At 55.7% G+C, this 15,380-nt stretch overlaps 1 protein-coding gene across 2 annotated transcripts in view; it reads left to right on the top strand.

The window, feature by feature from the left end:
• Positions 1-1,675: 1,675 nt before the first annotated feature.
• The window catches only part of CD82 (CD82 molecule), a 50,411-nt gene continuing 36,706 nt past the window's right edge, over positions 1,676-15,380 (top strand). The window contains exon 1 of one of the 2 annotated variants that reach the window (XM_036097698.2): positions 1,676-1,827. The gene's annotated coding sequence lies outside the window, so the exon portion shown is untranslated. The remainder of the gene's footprint in view (positions 1,828-15,380) is intronic. The other variant, XM_036097699.2, reaches the window with a different exon arrangement.

Raw genomic sequence — 15,380 nt, 5'->3', positions numbered from 1 at the left:
GATTGGTATTGTTATTATTATTCCCCTTGCACAGGTTTCTCCCAGAGAAGTTCAGTACCTTGCCTTGCCTTGGGTCACAAGGCTCCCGGGATGCTACCTGGTCTTTGTAATTCTCAGACCACCCTACCTTCTTCACCATTATGCCCAACAGTGGTTCTCAATCTTGCTTGTGATTCAGAATCACCCAGAGACCTTGTTAAAACAAAATTGCTAGGCTCCTACCCCAGAGTTTCTCATTCAGTCGGTCTGGGATGGGGCTCCAAAACACACATTCCTAACAAGTTCCCAGACGCTGCTGAAGCTGCTGCAGGTCCAAGGACCATGCTTTGGGAACCACCGTGCTGGGCTGGGATCCAGCTCCCCACCCTACTCCACCCAGGCACAATGGGCATAATCATACCCTCCCCACAATGGCCTCCTTATGAGATACCAATGAGATAATAGGAGTTAAAGAGCTTTGTCAGCTGCAAGGTGAATGGTCCTGGTCATAACGAGGAAACCTGCCTGGGGCTGGTCCCTGGGGTCTGGGAGTGCAGAGGGCTGGGATGCAGGTCTGGGCACCACAGCCTTCTGCAGATCTTTGCAGGCCATCTTAATTCTGAGTCACTTCTTAAGGGAGGAAACCAGCTTCTGGGGCTCAGGCCAGCAGCCCTTCCTGCTACCTGCCTCATCAGCTCACGCCTCCTCCCTCACCCCAGGCAGCCTGCTGAGCACAGCCCCAACGGCTGGCTCTTCTGGGCCACTTTTCAGGAGCCAGTCCAGGCAAGCTGGGGCAGCATCAAGCTTGTGATTCAGGGCTTGGGGCCGGATCCTGTTCCCCTCCAGCGTGAGACTGAGGCCACGACTTCCCTTTTCTGAGCCTCAGGCCGTTCACCGGTAAAATGGGCGCAACGAGAGGACCATCGCCGCATAGAGTTGTGCGAATTTAAGGGCCAGTCCTTTTAACATGGCTTGGCAGAGAGCCCGGCCCCTGGCGAGGGTCCAGTCAGTGGTTGTTAGTATTTTCAAAAAGTGCCTGGGCCCAGGCCGCCTGCTGATAAAGGCCCCGACTTGGAACGCAAACCGCTCCCACGCCGTCCCCCGGTCGCACCCGGATGCACCCGCCCTGGAATGCCAGCTTGGGGGCCGAGGCCGGCCCGCCCCGGTTTGGGGTTGGCAGGGCAGAACAGGATTAGGGAGGCACTGAGGCGGGGAAGGGCGAGCCTGGGGCGGGGGTTCGCCCGAGGGGGCTAGCGTAGGCCGGGAGGAGAACTTGACCCCGGCGGTGGTGGCGGGAGGGTCTGGGGGGAGGCTGGGACGGACGAGGAAGGCCCAGAAGGGGCGGGACCGTTAGGCAGAGCAGTGAGTGGGGCTTCCCCCACCCCCCCCAGCAGGGCTCGAGCGCGGGCCCGGCCAGGCTGGGAGCCAGGCTTCAGCCGTGCAGGGTCGGGTGGCAGGAGGGGCGCAGAGTACAGCTCTGAGGAGGCGGGGCGAGGAGGCGGGCCCGGGGGCGGGGCTGGCGGGGTGAATTAGGGAGGCCACAGCGGGCGGGGCGGGGCAAGGGGCACCCTGCTCTTCCCAGGACGGGGGCGGGGCTGGCGGGCATCTCCTAGGGAGGCCTGGTGGGCGGAGCCGGATCGGGCCCGGAGCCAGCAACATTCCCGCAGGGCAGGGGGCGTGCCCAGGGCGTGTTCTCCAGGGGGCGGGGCCTGGCCCAGCCGCTGCGTTCCCCGACGGCCGCTGGGAGGACTACCGAGTGACTGAGCCCAGGGCTGTGCAGTCGGACGCTGACGGGCGCGAGCGGGCGACGCCGGGCTTGCAGCGCCGAGCAGAAAGCAAAGCCAGCAGGTGAGAGGGGCAGGGGGGAGGCCTGCCGGACAAAGAGTAGCAAAGTTAGTTTTCGTCCCCACTTCCAGAGCCCGCTTGGGCAGCTTTCTCGGAGCAAGTGACAGAAGCAGCTGGTGGGTGAAAAGGAGCCCAAATCCCCGAGTCCTGACCCCCAGTTCTCTGGCTGCGTCATCTACCAGCTGTGTGGCCCCGGGCCCGACCCCCCTCCCCCTGCTCTGGACTTCTCGGGTTCCATAAACGGAGGAGGTTGGACCAGGTGAACTCCGTGCTCCCGTTGCCCTTTCTCACAAAAAGCCCGGCAGGTGAGGGCCGGCAGGTGAGAGCGGACTGCAGTTCAGCCACAGGTATTAACAGCGGGCTGCCCAGCTCTCCCTACCCGGTGGCACTGAGCCAAGGGAACTCTCCCGGAGCGTTAAGCGAAGTACTTTAAAGTTCACCCTAGTTCCTCGGATGGGGCTTAAGCCCACAAGCCCTGGGGAAGCAGCCTAAAGCAGGGAAATGTCAGTCTCCCCTTGCCCCCAACACTGAGATCCCAGTAAGTCTTCAGACCACAACCTCAGCGGGAGCTTTTGTCCCCTTCCTGGGGCATTTCCAGGTGAGCTGGCCTGGGAGGCCCTGGTTGGAAACCAGGGGACAAGTTCTTATGGGGGAAGAGAAGGGAAAACCCCGACAAACTTTGGGCTCAGAGTCAAGCCCAGGGCCCAGGGCTCTTGCTGCATGCTCAGGGTTAGTTCACTGGGCTGGAGGTTTCTCTTCCTGGTGCTGCTGGTGGGTGCTCTGTGCCAGAGTCATAGTCGCTGGGCAGCCTAGTTCATTGGGCAAGATCTTAGGCTCTGGGACCAAACCGATTAGGATTCCACTCCCCTCCAAGCTTCAGTTTCCTCATCTGTAAAATGGGAGTCCTGGCAGAACCCAAGGGCAGTAGTGAGGACTAAACAGAATAATTCATATACAGTGGTTAGCAAGGCGCCAGGCACCCAGTGAGCCCTCACTATGTAACAGCTGCCCTGACGCCGATGGCTTCCTGCCTGGGAATGAGCCTGTTTTCGGAGGGCTGGAAGCTGGCTGCAGCCCCTCCTGACCTTGTGAGGGCCAGAAATTGGCCCCTGCCACCTGCATCACTTTGTCCATTTCAGGTTTGGGGAGTGTGTCATCTGGATCAAAGAGTGGCTGCGTTTTCTGTAATAGTGCTGGAAGTTGGTGGTTGTCCAGTTACATAAACCCGAAAATGTTTACTGAGCACCTACTATATATTAGATGGAGCTTAGGGATACAGAGGCGACCTGGCCAGACCTGGGCTCTGCCCTCATTTTGGGTTGCTGACAGTGAGGGCCCCCCACCCCCACCATGCCCCTGCTGGGGCAGATAACGCACACTCAGGGCTTGGGGCCAGATGAGATTTCATGAGTCTGTACTGCTCTCGTGTCTGGAACCCAGCTATTCCACTGAACACTTGGCTTGGGGTGAAGGTGAGAGTCAGTGTGGGCACTTGCTAACCTGTTCAATCAAGGCTGGGGCCCAAAGGAGACTGGGGGTGCTGCATGTCGGTTCCCTGAATGTCCTGGGGAGATGAGCCCTACACTTTGGAACCAGCTAGAAAGTAGTGTGGGACGAGTCTGACTGAAGGCTGCACTATAGGGAGGAAATGGTGTGTGTGCCTCTGGGAGGGGAGGGTGCTTAGAAGCAGTGAGACACTGGAGAAACCAGGGCAGAGGGTGAGGGGCTTCCTGGAGTTGGTGACACTTGAGCAAGACTTTCTGCCTGGGCTCCCAAGTCCTGGTTGGGCTTGGATCAACTTGGGGCCCCAGACTCCCCTGTCAAGCATGTGAACAGCATAATATTAGAGTGTGGTGTTGTGGGGAGGAAGAGGGTCAGTCGGTGGGACCCACGGGGGGTGGGGGGGCGGAGGAGAAGGTGTTCATTTCAAACAGTGCTTAGTAAGCAAATACTGGAAGTCTCCCCCAGCACCCCTCCAGCCCACATGATGCATGACGAAGGATGACACACTGCTCCCATCCTCATTTGCTTACCGTCTGGGAAGGGATACCAGTGACTCTGGTAGGAGATAAATGAAAAAAGTATTACAGGGAATTTTCACGGAGGAGGTGGAATTTGGGGTGGGTCTTAAGCATTGGGAAGTTTTCCTCAGCTACAATGAAAGTTTTGGGCAGAGGAAAATACCTAGGCAAAAGCAGGAGGTCAGAGTGTTCAGGGACTTTTTAAGAACCTGCTAGGTTGATCAGTCTGGCCAAAGAATTGGGATCCTGCAGGGATGTGAAGGGGGGAATGGTGGGTTGGATCAACTCATGGAGGGCCTTCAATGCCGAGGTGAGATGTTTGGATTTGATTTGTAGAAAGTGAGAGCCACTGAAGGTTTCTGAGCCGGGGAGTGACGTATTCAGAGGGGCACTTGAGGAAAGCAGTCTCCAGATGTGCTGGGGTGAGGGACCCAGTGGTCAAGGGAGAAGGATTCCATGGCTGTGGTGATGGGGAAGGAGGGGCCTGCAGGCCTTTGGGGATGTCTGCTGCTGGGAGTAAAGAAAGAGGCACCATGGGGGGGGGGGAGGGAGAAGAGAAAGGATCCCCATGTATGCCCTGGTTTTCTTCCTATTCCCCCACCCAGCCTCCACCCTCATGCCTAGCAGGGGCTCAGAGGTGCTGGGGAGGGTGATGCATGCTACGGAGTGATAGGGAGGGAGCCGCCCAGGAGGCCCTGTGCTTGCCCACGAAGGGGGGGCATCTGGCCAAGTGGTGGGAGCTTGCACCAGTCAGCGGTGGGTTTGAGAGGGAGGGAGTGAGCCTGTGGCGCTCCCCCTCCTGGCTACAGCCCAGGGAGGGCTGGGGTGAGAGGTTAGCCAGTGAGGACACAAATTTCCCACATGTGGGGGGGGTAGATTTTGGTTGGCTCTTCTGAAGTTTCTGCAATGTGGGGCAGTCCCCTCTCGAAGCTTCAGACTTTTGAGCCACTGCCTGAAAGCTCCTTCCTCCCCACCCTGGGGACCCAGCCCCATTGCACCTGAAGACTCAACAGCCCCATCCTGGCCCCGAGGCTGAGCAGACCCAGTCCCTGAGCATTCCTCTGGGTTTGGAGCATCTGGGGCCAGCTGGCATCCCCTGGTTTTGGCTTGGCCCTGACCCTTTACTCCAAACCGTTATAACCACTTCTACCCCATGGGAAGCTCGGAGGGGGCGGTTATGATTTAATCAAGAGCATCAAACAGTCAGGAGTTGGCTCAGTGAGAGGTGGGAGGGAGGCAAGAGCCTGGGCCCCTCTGTGGGACAGGATGGGGCCAGGGCTGGGGGGCCTGTTTCATCTCAGCAGGAACTGCCCTGCCCACTGGCTTTCCCCCCTCTAAGCCTGGATCGAAGGAGCCAGGAGGGAAGCTCAGAGATAAACACAGTGAGCATGTGTTGCTTTCCTCCTCCCCTTGCCTCCCCCCCCCCCCCCCGATGCTGCCCGTGAGGCCAAGCACAGGCGCAGGGCCTCAGTCACAGGTCCAGTTGGTGTCTGGGGGCTGGCTGGCTCCTGACTCACCCCCGGGGTTCCCCCTACTCGTTGGTTTTCCTGTCAGCAGCTGATTCACTCAGTGCTGACATGGAGAAGCAGCTGAGGGGGAGAGAAGAGGCCCTGTGTTCTGGTTCTTGGAGTTAGTTCCAACTCCTTTGTTTACAGGCTGTGTGACCTCAGATAAGTTCCTTCTCCTCTCTGGGCTGCCCTTCTCTGTCAGTGCTAATGGCTTCTTCATTCCTTGGCTTTTAGGAAGTTCTGTGGCCTGGGATCTGTTGTTTGTAAAGTAGGGCACATGTGAGCACATGTGCACGTGCATACACGCGCGCACACACACACACATATCGGGTGAACTGGGCAACTCCTCTCACACAGGCAATAATGGGCCCACCTCCTTACCCTTGCTTACCCCACTTGAAGCCACCTTACTTACCTTCTGCCTGTCTGCAGATCAGGGAGATGGTAGAGCATGGTGGCAGAAAGCTGGACTCTGGAGCTAGAATCTTGGCTCTGCCCCTTCCTAGCTTTGTGACCCTTTCCGAGCCTCAGTTTCTGAATCTATAAATTGGGTAATGGGAACAATCTCATAGGGTGACGTGAGGCTAGAACAAAAAAGTGCATTCCCCAGGGCATGTGCCTCCCCAGTGCGACCCCAAGCTTTCTGAGGGTTAAGGAAGTCTGAACGTGGATGGCAGCTTTTCTCCAAACCCTTCCTTTTCCTCCCCTTTCTTCTCTGCTTGTCTACACTGAGTACTTTCCTTTTCTCACACTGTTTTGTGGCATATGGAGTGTCTCCGTGAACCCTCCCAGGCAGGGACTGCCCTGTCCATCTCTGTATCCTTGACTCCTGGCACAAGGCCTGGCACACAGCATACTCTCAGGAAATGATGGTTGAATGAATAAGTAAGTGATTCTCCTCGGGGTGGCCCAGCAGGACCCAGCTCGGTGCCAGATCCTTGGCGACTCCTTGGCAAAGGTGGAGCTGGGAAGCAGGGTCTGGATGCCCGGGCCTTGCCCTTCAGGCCTGCCCATCCTGCTCCTGGAACCTGGGTCCAGGGAGGCGAGAATGGTTTGGCTGGCTTGGGACTGCTTCAGTCAGGGCTTCATCTTCCCTTGTGAGGCCTGGCCTTTCCCCTCCCGAGAAGGGAACAGCCTGACTTCCTCTAGCTCCAGCCTGGTGAAGGGGCCACTTTGGCCCTTAGTGAACCCTGACTCAGTTCACAGTTATTTGTGGAAGGTGCTACTGTCCTTGAGGGCTCAGGCTCAAGGCTGGGGGGAATGGGAAGGTGCCCTCTGGGAGGCCCATCCCTGACAGTCTCTTTGCAGGCCACCAGGTGTGTCACTCTGGGAGGCCCTTCACTGTCCCCTCTGGCTTCTTTCCCCACAGTAGGGGCTTCTGACTCTTCTTTGGGCCCCATGCCTGACTTTGTTGTGCTGAGGGGGGATCCAGGCTAGAAGTTGTTGTTTCTGGACTTAGGCTTCTAGAGCCAATGTAGGAAAGTGGACAAAGCGCTGGAGTCTGGGTGTTGGGAAGTCTGGGTTCAGATCCTGGCTCGGCTGTGAAGTTGCAGAGTGACTTTGTCCAGGGAGGTGACCTTCTAGGTTGATTTTCTTATTTTTGAGGCAGTCAGTGCTCCAGAAGCCTGCCTGGGGTCCAGCTGGGGTGGGCCCAAGTTGGGAAGGAACCATCAGCAATGTCACAAACCAAACTGCCTCACGATGCTCCTGCCTCTGCCACTTACCTGCTGGGTGAGACCTTGGGCAAGTGTCTCAGCCCCTCTGTGCATCCGTTTCAGCATCTAAAATGGAGATCATAATAGTATTTACCTCATAGGGTTGTTGAGAATGATGTGAATTAATATATATGAAGCATTTATGGCCTGTGCCTGGCACATGATATATATACATATATATATCAGCTGGTTTTGGTAGTGCTGTTATTATTAATAGGAAGCAGGATTTAAATCTTTGTTGGTGGAGGGGAGCAGGAAAGCTTGGTGAATGGCCTGAGTGTGGGGATCAGGAGACTCCAGCCCATCTTTTACTGGCCATGTGACCTTGGGCAAGTTACAGCCTTTCTTGGGCTGCAAAACTATAAACTATCATCCCGCCTTTGCTGCGATTGGCTTTTGTGAGGCACACACGATGTCACAGTGAGCAGTTGCAAGGTTTTATTCAGAAAAAGGACACTGGGTGCCCAGCCCATTCGCCCGCACTGAGACAGACAGCCACCGTAGGTGGGCAGGTCCTGGTGTTCCCATGGAAGCACTGCAGACACAGAATGGCAGAGCTTCCCCCACCCCACGACTGTACTGAGGCTGAAAAGTAGATGAATAAGTACATTTCAATACACAACAATGGGATTATACAGATCAGATTACAGACCTTTATGTTTTTACTTTTCCCAATTTTCTGAATCTTCTGCAGTGATTCCATATTCTTATGCTCAAGAAAGAAGGAACACACACAATAAAGCTATGGAGAAACTTACTATACATATTTAAACAGAAATGTATTATTTGAACTTGGGATCACATTCTGGTTTTTGTTGTTGATAAATCATACTTTTTTCCCCAAAAGGGGGTGGGTGTTGGTTTGAAGTGAGTATCAATTTGCCAAGCCTTTTTCCCCAAAAGGGGGTGGGTGTTGGTTTGAAGTGAGTATCAATTTGCCAAGCCTTTTGTCAAAAGACGGAGGGAGTGTCTGTGGAGGGAGTGGCCATGTCCACTGGCCTCAGAGCCTGGGACAAGAGTCAGATATGGTTGGGAGCGTCATCCCAACTTCCATCCAGGGGGATACACCCTGAGCGCTGCCTGTTTAGAAAGCTTTTCAACAGTCCCTGACCCCAGAGGGCTTAATTTCCTCATGTGTACAATAGGGATGATAATAATAATATCTAATTCAGGGCTAATGTGAGGGTTAATGTGAGGGTTAAAGGAGCTGAACACATGTTGAGGTTTTAGAGAGAACCCCTCTTCTGAATTCGGAACCCAATGGAAACAGATGACAGAGATGGGGCTCTGACCGGAAGCGTCAGCACTGAGAAGGCTGGCCGGAGAACATGGCTTTAGATCCGGGGCTTTCTAAGCGTCGTCCTCGAACTGGCAGAGTTACCTGTCCGGTCACAGGCAGCGCTGGACAGGGGCCAGCCTCCCTGCAGGTGCAGGTGGCAGCAGCGGAGGGCAGCCCAGATGGCAGGCCACATGCAGGCAGCCAGGCTCTGGGGGAGGCGGGGCCCCGCAGAGCATGCCCAGTGCGTCTTCGAGACCAGCCAATCGCATAAGTCTCTGTTGGGGTCCGGGAAGTATAGGAGGGGCGGAGCGAGCCCAGAGGTGTTCTCCCGGTAGAGGTCCCTCCTTAGGGAAACAAGTGGAGAGGGGACTATGTGTTCCTGCGATAAATGTAAGGCACTTTGAAGCCAGGAATGCAGTAGGCACTCAATAAATGTTAATCTGCCATTGCGAATAATAATGATAACAATGAATAATTCTACTACAGTTGGAAAATCACTTTCGCACTCACTGTTTTAGGAGATGGTTTATTAGAATGTTGTTGCAGCGGGACCCCATGAGATGCCCTGGTGTGTAGAGGAAATAAAAACTCAGTGGGGGTGCGGAGGATTGGTTTGTCAGAGGTCCTGCGTAAGTGAGTGGGTGGCCAGTCCTTGGGTCACTGTAGGTCACATCGACAACCCACCTCCCTGACCTCTCAGGACCACACCGCGGGGGAGTAACTGTGGCAGGGAGGGTGTTTCGGTCGGCTTGCCCTGAACTTTTAGAGGCTCTCCGCAAGGCCCTCTGATCCCCTTTCTCTCTGCCCACACCCTCTCCTGGCAGGGTTGAGCAGCAGGCTCCTCTTTTGCCAGGAGGCCAGATAGCATGCTTTTCAAACCGTGCATATCAGAAACCCCTTGGGGGCAAGCTGCAAGTGGGGGACCTAGGTATGGGTCAGCTCTTCCTCCCACCATCTGCTCATCTTTGGGCAAGTTTCTCAACCGCTCAGAACTTTGGTTTCCTTATCCGTGAACTGGGGAATGATAGTGGTACCTCTCCCGTGGCTTGCCTGCGGGAGGATTAAATGAGGTAATGGATATGGGTGAAATGCTTAGCAGAATGCGCCCCCAGGAAAAGCCAGAGAATGATAGGTGAAGGCTACTCCTGCCATTCCTGTGGAGAAATGACAGAGTCCTTCTCCTCAGAGGCAGAGGTCTCTGATGTGGAGTGAAGGAGATTTCCAGGGCTGTTTGGAGCTCTGGGAGTCAGGACAGCCTTAGGCTTCAGGGGGCTTAGCCCTCGATGGGACTGTCTGAGCCCAGCTTTGACCTGGGTGTTCTTGTCTTAGACTGGAAGTTAGGGGCTTGTGTATACACTAATGGGATCATGGTCTTGTGAGTAGCTCCGTAGTTCATTGAGTCACTCTACCTACCCAGGCTACTGGACAGCATCTAGCCTTTGCTGGAGGCTTGGAGAACTCACTGTCTTTCAACTCTGCACAGATCTGACTCTTTAAAAAAGATATGGTATAGAATTTGAGCAAATACATCCTCCCTTAGCTTCCACTTACTGTCCTGACCAGGCTCATTGGGATGATGCCCACATGGAACGTGGACACTCCCTGGGGGAGACCAAGTCCCCCTTGTAGCAGAGGCCACCCCAGGCCAGTGGTTCTGACGTAGGAAGGATATCTCTCTCAACCATTTAAAAATGTCATCTCCATCTGAACCAAATGGGCGTGCATGCACACACACACACACAAACTTTATAATTATTGGAGAAATATTCTTTTGTGGAAAAATTTAGAGGTTAGGATAGATGTAAAGGACGCAAGAACCACTCAGAAATAAGTACTGCAAACAGTTTGGTGTTCACACACACACACACACACACACACACACACACCCGGTTGGGATTATACCATGTGAACCATTTCCTGTGCTGCCACTCTGGGTTAACATTGTAGAGGGAGGACTGTTCCATGTTATTCAGTATTCTTCCTCGGCGTGTTTCCCAGCCCCGTAGTATCACACTCTGTGGATCCACCATGACCCAGTTTGGCATTCTCCTGCTGTTGCACATTTAGACCATTTTGAATTTTTCATTAGCTTCCACATTGCTAGAGTGACCGCCTTGTCCAGACATGTATCTCGTGCTCACATTCTAATACTCTCAATGGAGTGAATTTCTGGAAGAGGCTTTCCAGTCAGGTGGTTTGTAAACTCATGGTCTGAGGACCAGTTCTCAGGGAAAAACCCTTTCCCCTATACCCACCAGAATGTACCCCCAAACTTAGCTCCAGCCCCACTAGGGAGAGAGGGCACTGTGTCCCTAGGTGCCAGGCGGCAAGCGCGTGGAAGGAAGGGGGCCGGTGCTTGGGGTGCGTGTGTGTGTTGAGGGGAGTAAGACAGAAGGAGAAAGTCAGACAGATATGGGGAGCTTTTTCTCTTCAACTAGATTCTGCCTTTTGACCCTCCTCCTGTCTCCCTTCCAGCAGCCTGTGGTGTCATTAACTAATTATGAGATCTCTTTACTATTTAATGGCCTTTCTCCATGGTGACTCCTTCCTTCTCAACAGTCTTCTGGGAGCCAGGGAATGGGAAGATGAGTCCGTGGGAGAAGTTTGTCTGGAGTAGGAGGTGGGTCATGGAGGGGGGCAGTGGTTCTCAAACTCTGACATAGGGCAGAGTCTCCTGGAGGGTTTAAAGCACAGATAATACCCCTCAGGTTTCTGATTCCATTGGTCTGGGGTACAGCCCGGGAATGTGCATGGCTTATAGGTTTCTAGGAGATGCTGTTGCTGCTGGTCTGGGAACTACAATGGGGGAACCAATGGAGTCGTGGAATGGCGCAGGGGAGGCTGTGTGGTGAATCTCAGCTCCCAGTGCTGTTCACAGTAGGAACCCTGTCCCATTTGGTAAAGGCTTGCGGGAGGCCTAAACTCACCTTCCCTTGCCTTCACCTCATCACCTTTTCCAGTATGTGCTGTTATATATTTATGTGCAAGAGGATAAGATGCTTATCATCATCCCCATTTTACAGAAAGGAAAACTGAGGCTCTGACAGGCAACCTAATATGTCCAAGGCAGCCCTGAAAGCCATCAGGAGCACCAGTACAGGAACCCCGGCCTTATCACCTCTCCCTGCTCCCCCTCAACACCCCTCCTCCCCCCGAACCCTATCACACACTCTGGGCTTCCGTCCTGCGGGTCTGGTGTGGGGGCAGAGATGCCTTTCCTGAGCACTGTGCCAGTCCCAGGGGACCTCAAGTGAGGGGGCTGGAAGGCAGGTTCCCCCACACTGTCTCTGAGCCAGGGTCTTGCTCTACTTTTTATTCCCGCCCCCACCCCCCGCCCACTAGCCATTCAGTAACGTGACCTTCTTCTAAGATCTAGTGTTCTCCAGCCCGTTTATGTTCCCAGTTATTGTTCGGGGCATTTTTCTGGGAAGCCGTGGAAATGTGTGCCTAAGCCTGGCTGTTGCCTGGCAGGCACAAGGGGAAGAGGAGAGAGCCCTCATCTATGGGGCATCTAAGGTGCCAGGCCCTGCCCTGGGCACTTGGCAGCCACGGCCTCAGTCACCCAGCTGCCCCCATTTTACAGATGAGGACATGGAGGGTCCCAGGCTGTAGCAACTTGCCCAAAGTCACAGCTGAAGGGCACAGAGCCAGGTTTCCATTCCCTAACTCCCTGGTCTAGAGTGGCAGCAGGTCCTGGACCAAAGGAGCTGGGATGGGGGAGGGGGATGCAGCCTATCAAAGAGGGTCAGCCGGAGGGGCGCAGCTGCCCTGGGATTCCAAGTCTTGCTGTGGGAGGGCGCTGGCCTAGCCATCAGGAGACCCAGGTCAAATGGTATTCTGCTGCCACCTGGGTGTGTGACCTTGGGGAAGTCACTCCCCTCCTCAGGGTGTTGGAGTTCTCATTTCTGCTAATGATACCTTATGCTTTATAGCTTTTAGCCGTGGACATTTTCTCACGTACTTTTTCCCACAGGCCTCCGCACACCTTGTGAAGTAGGCAGTGAGGTATTATTTCTGAGCCCACTTTACAGATAATGACAGGCTATGGGTGACATGCCCAGGATCCTACAGCTAAGGAGGTGCTGGAGCCAGGACTTGACCCCCTATTGCCTTTGTTCCTTGTCCTGACCTGGCTCTTCGCCCCAAGCTGCCTCCTTAGCAAGGAGGGAGAACTCTGGCCTTCTCTCTATTCTCAGCCTCAGCATTGGAGATCCCAGGGCTCTTAGTTCGGCTGGTGGGTTTTGGGTGCAAGGGGCTCCATGAAAGGACTAGACTGGGATCCTCGCTCTGGGCCAGGAACCTGTGGAGGAAAGATAGGATGTTCAGGCTGTCTCTGTTACCGGCTCCTGCTTGGGCATTTGGGGCCCCTGGTGGTGGGCCCCAAATGCCCAGGGAGGTGGGGTCGGGCCCAGCTACCCCTCCTACCTCAGCCCCTGGCTTCCCCTGGGGCTTGTGTCTGCCCTCCTGTACTCCTGCACAGTATAGAATTTTCCAGACTCCCAGACCGGGGTGCCCGGGCCCCGCAGCTCCGGCTGAATGCCCTCCCCTCCTCCCCTGTCCCCTGACCTGAGTCTTCCTCATTCTTTGAGGCCTGGCTCTGGCTACCGTCTTCCCTGGGGCCAGCCATGGTGCGCTGGCCAAGCCGACTCAGCTGTCTTGGGTTCCGTCCAGCTGGTAATCTAGTTACCTGGGTTAGTTAATTCCCCCACCAAGGCTGTGAGAGCAGGGGCTGTGGCTGCTGTAGGTCTGAGCCCCACAAGGGTCCACCAGGCTGCCAGGGCTCAGGGTGCTGGGTCTGTGTGGGCTGGGGATGGCTGACCCCCTCAGGGTCAGCCTCAGACCTGTGGCTTTCACTATCTTCTCTGACCTCCGGCTTCCGTCTCCTAAAAATAAGAACGCTACTTTCCTCACTGACCACTTGTGAGGTTTGTGTGAGATAAAGTGTGCAAAACACCTACCACTGACGTCTGGTGGGTTTGAGGAGCTCAGGAAATGCCTGTCCCTCCCCTCCCCTGCAATCAGCTCAGGCTTCATTCCGCCTCCACCCACCTAACACCCTAGAGCAGGTGTCTGGTTGGGCCTTGGTCTGAGGCCTGCGTTGTATCTGCTCTAGCCTGGGGGGTGTTCTAGGCTGATAAAAGGGGACAGATTGGGCAGAGGGACAGAATCAGCTGCAAACAAATGGGTTTAATCAGGCTCTGCTAGTTCCAAGTTGTGACCCTGGGCATAGTACCTCCCTGAGTCTCAGTTTCCCGATCTGTAGAAGGGGGATACTCCTACCTTCTGTGTTCTCGGGATCCTTCCAGAGGCTTCCTGGTAGGGTAGGGGTAGGAATCCCGGTGGCCTGAAGCCCTGAGTGCTGCCTCCCAGGAGCTTTGGGTCCAGCCCGCAGTGGTTGACTTATACATCTGTTTTTCCTACCGCAACACAAACAGTCCCCTCTCTCTCTCTGGCCATTAAGCTCTTGGCTCTGGTCCTGGTGTTCTGGGTCGCCTGGGGGAAGCAGCACGTCTGGGGGGCCAGACCTGAGGCCCTAGCTAACTGTCTGAGACCAAGGTGGTGTCACCGCAGGTCCTATGATGAGAACTCTTGGAATGCCATGCCTGGCCCCTGGGGCCCACTGGGGACACAGGCTCTTTCCTGTAGTGCCAGGCACCTTTCCTTTCCATGTCTGTCTGTCTGTGCACCCCTCCTCCCAGTTCCCTGTGGCCCAGAACCTTCTCATGGTGATAATAATCACATGCTTCCCTTTATTGTGCTAGAGCATTTTTATTCCTCAAATCTCCCACCTCCCTGTGAGGTAGGAACGAACTGTTGTCATCCCAGCGAGGGAAGGGGGCTTGCCAAGGCCCACTGCTGGGACTCACGACCTTGCCAGCCACCCCCGTTCCCCGCCTCTCAGCCGTGCTCACATTCTTGGCTAGATTTTACCTTGCAGAGGCATGCCCCAGCACCTGGGGGTGGGAGGTGGGTTCAGAGGAGGTGGAAATGGCAGACCCTGAGGTCTCCAGGGTAAAGGGTCCTAGATGCCCGCCCCAGGAGATCTAGGAGCTGGCACAGGGCCTGCCCCATTGCACAGATTGGGAAACTAAGGTTTAGGGAAGGGCAGTGATTAGGGAGTAGAGCAAGCTGGGCTCTGTTCCTTTCTTCTTCCACCTCCCCAGGGCCCCGAGGGCTCAAGTTAGGGGACCCCATGCGGCTGTTTGGGACCTGGCTGCTCATTTGGGCTGCGGTCAAGTCCTCTGCCGGCTTCAGCAATCAGAGGGGTCTCTGAGTAGCTCCAGTGCCCCTTTGGGTGATACAGACCCAGCCTGCTCAGAAGGGGGATCTCAGGGGGGTGCACTTTCCGCCCGTGGCTCTGCCTGGTGCTCCCAGAATCTGGGGGAGGTCAAGGCTGAGGAGAATGTACTGGGGAGGGGATGGGCCACTGTTGATGGCTGGTGGGGGGAGGACAGGGTGGGTAAGAACGGGAGGGCACCAGTCTCTCAGGGAGGCCACAGGGGAGGCAGGCTCTTGGCTACAGAAGAAGGTGAGGGGTGAGCATGGGGGAGGCGGAGCTGGGCTGGCTCCCAGGGTGGGATCCAGTCTGGGTTAGCAGGGCCTGCGTGCCTGGGTGGGTTTTGCCTTAGGCTCCCCTGGGGCCTTCCTATGCAGACCAGAGAGGGCCTGAGGCCTGTGGATTGGAGTCGTGGGTGCCCAGGAGGCTCCCTTCACCTGGGATCTGTCTCTATCCCCTGCCCCTGTCATTCTCTGTCTCTCTTTCCTTACCTCTGGGTCTCTGCCCTCTCCTGCTTCTCTTTTACTCCCTGCCCAACAACACCGCCCACCAGTCTACCTCTACCTGCCCTCCAAGTACCTCTGAAGCCAGAACGCCTCCAGAGGTGCCGAGGCCCAAGGCCACCCTGGCTGAGCCTGCCCAGGCCCTGCTGCTGGGCAATCCCAGAGGACCTGACAGGCCCGGGGCCCTATCTCCCTGGGGATGGAGCCCTAACGGGCTGTGCCCCAGCTGTCAAGTGTCTGGGCTGGTGGCCCA

The sequence above is a fragment of the Halichoerus grypus genome, chromosome 11, assembly GCF_964656455.1.
Source record: "Halichoerus grypus chromosome 11, mHalGry1.hap1.1, whole genome shotgun sequence".
In the NCBI taxonomy this organism is placed as follows: domain Eukaryota; kingdom Metazoa; phylum Chordata; class Mammalia; order Carnivora; family Phocidae; genus Halichoerus; species Halichoerus grypus.
Note: the sequence above shows the minus strand (reverse complement) of the source record. Positions and strands in the feature narration are given on the sequence as shown.